The sequence below is a fragment of the Sinocyclocheilus grahami genome, unplaced genomic scaffold, assembly GCF_001515645.1.
Source record: "Sinocyclocheilus grahami isolate Dianchi unplaced genomic scaffold, SAMN03320097.WGS_v1.1 scaffold2073.1, whole genome shotgun sequence".
In the NCBI taxonomy this organism is placed as follows: domain Eukaryota; kingdom Metazoa; phylum Chordata; class Actinopteri; order Cypriniformes; family Cyprinidae; genus Sinocyclocheilus; species Sinocyclocheilus grahami.
In genome coordinates this window covers 68,289-70,103 of record NW_015507252.1, presented here as the reverse complement: position 1 = coordinate 70,103, position 1,815 = coordinate 68,289, and positions in this window count along the sequence as shown.

The window sequence follows — 1,815 nt, the reverse complement described above, 5'->3', positions numbered from 1 at the left end:
CACACACACACACACACACACACACACACACACACACACACACACACAGAGTCAGACACTATGTGGATTAAACGGGATGTTGTAAGTATGAGTATCTTCCGCAGTCTTATCTTTGCTGTTTTTCAGTGTTGAATGTTGGCAAATTATATGGAAACTAATGAGGGTCAGTGGGGGAGTCTGTAGAAATGTGAAAAAGTTTGTTCCGCCTTTCCAAAACACATCTATGCACTGAAACTTTGCATGCATATTCAGGTCCCTAAATGAAAAACATCCACCAAATTTCAAGAAGAAATAAACAGTTTAACCCGTGTTTCTAGCAGATGCACAGTATTCATGCGTGTGTTCTTAAATAATAGATGTGAATTTGATTATTATAAGCCCAGATCATCTGAAAGATCTTCCTCACAGATGGGATCGCCTGACTGAACGCGAGTCTCTAAAACACACAAACACATTAAAATCCTCTCAAACTCAAACACTGTACAGTAATCAAACCTCCACTTTGTTTCTTTCTGACTCTGTAAGATAAACCTGAAGCACCAGAACATCCGACTGATATTAAAAAATCATCTGAGAACATAAACACGCACACTGACACTGTAACTGAATCACTCGGCATGATGGGAGGTTTGCTGTTTGTCACACAGCTGCACTGAGATCGCGCCTGCGAGTTTATGTTCCTCATGTGTCTGATTTATAATCAGGATTTATTTGACGAGAGACTGAAAGCAGCGGGAGCGTCCTGAAATGCAGTTTAGTTGTGGTTACAGAAGAGAACTGACTTCAGTTCCCTTTCAAACATTCTCTCACGTTGTGTATGGGGAAACTCCCGTTTACACTGATACTGAAGCCTGATTTATTCACGTTTGTTTAGCTGCATGAACCAATGGTGCTCCAGCCCACCAGAATGGGCGGAGCCAACCCCTATATAAGCGCCAATTCATCAGAATCATTCTCCTTCAGAGATGAGGATCATCTTTTCGCTGACACTGGACGGAAGAAGCCGAAGGAGGAAAAGAAGCTCTCTCTGCTCGCAGCCGTCGAAAGAAGCCCCGGCAGTGGAAGAAGCGGCGCGGACGCCTTCCCCTGCGGCTATCCGGCAAAAAATAATAATTTCCAGCGCGAGTTGTTTCAAATGTCGTGCCGCGAGTGTGACTCGTGCAGGGATCCCTGTGAGTGCGTTGTCTGTCTGGGCATCGCCCACGCAGAGGCTGCGCTCGCTGGGGGTACATGCTCACATTGCAGGAACATGAGCCTCACCAGTCTTCGCTCGCGGATCACCTTTTTTAATGAAGGTGGTCCTCTCTGCTCTCCTGTTTCCTCTCTCCCCGGAGAGAAAGAAAAAGCGGAGCAGTGGGATTCTGACAGCGGGTTCAAGCGATGTCACGTCGGCTCAGTGTCAGCGTGCCCCGCCCTCCCCGCGCCTCACCGAATGCCCCTCTTCTGCTGCAAGCAGCTTGATTTCCTTTGGCGCCTCGGAGGAAGAGATTGCCTTCGACAACTCGATAGGTCTTTGACGGCGTCGGATACAGAAGAGTGGGAGTGTTCCGGCGAAGATCACAACGCCCCGCCCTGTTCTCACTCAGCACGGCTGAACGTTCTTTCTAAGGCGAGGGAGGATATCGGCTTGGAGTGGTTGGCCCCGGTTGAGCCCGCCCATGGCCTGCTCGATGAGTGGTTCCTGAAAGGATGCCGTCAGCAATCTTCACACCAGTGGCCCACTCCATTCTTGCCTGCAGCTCACGAAGAACTGTCCAAGACGTGGCGCACCCCCTATTCGGCACGTGCAAGCTCATCCTCTTCAGCTGCTCTCAC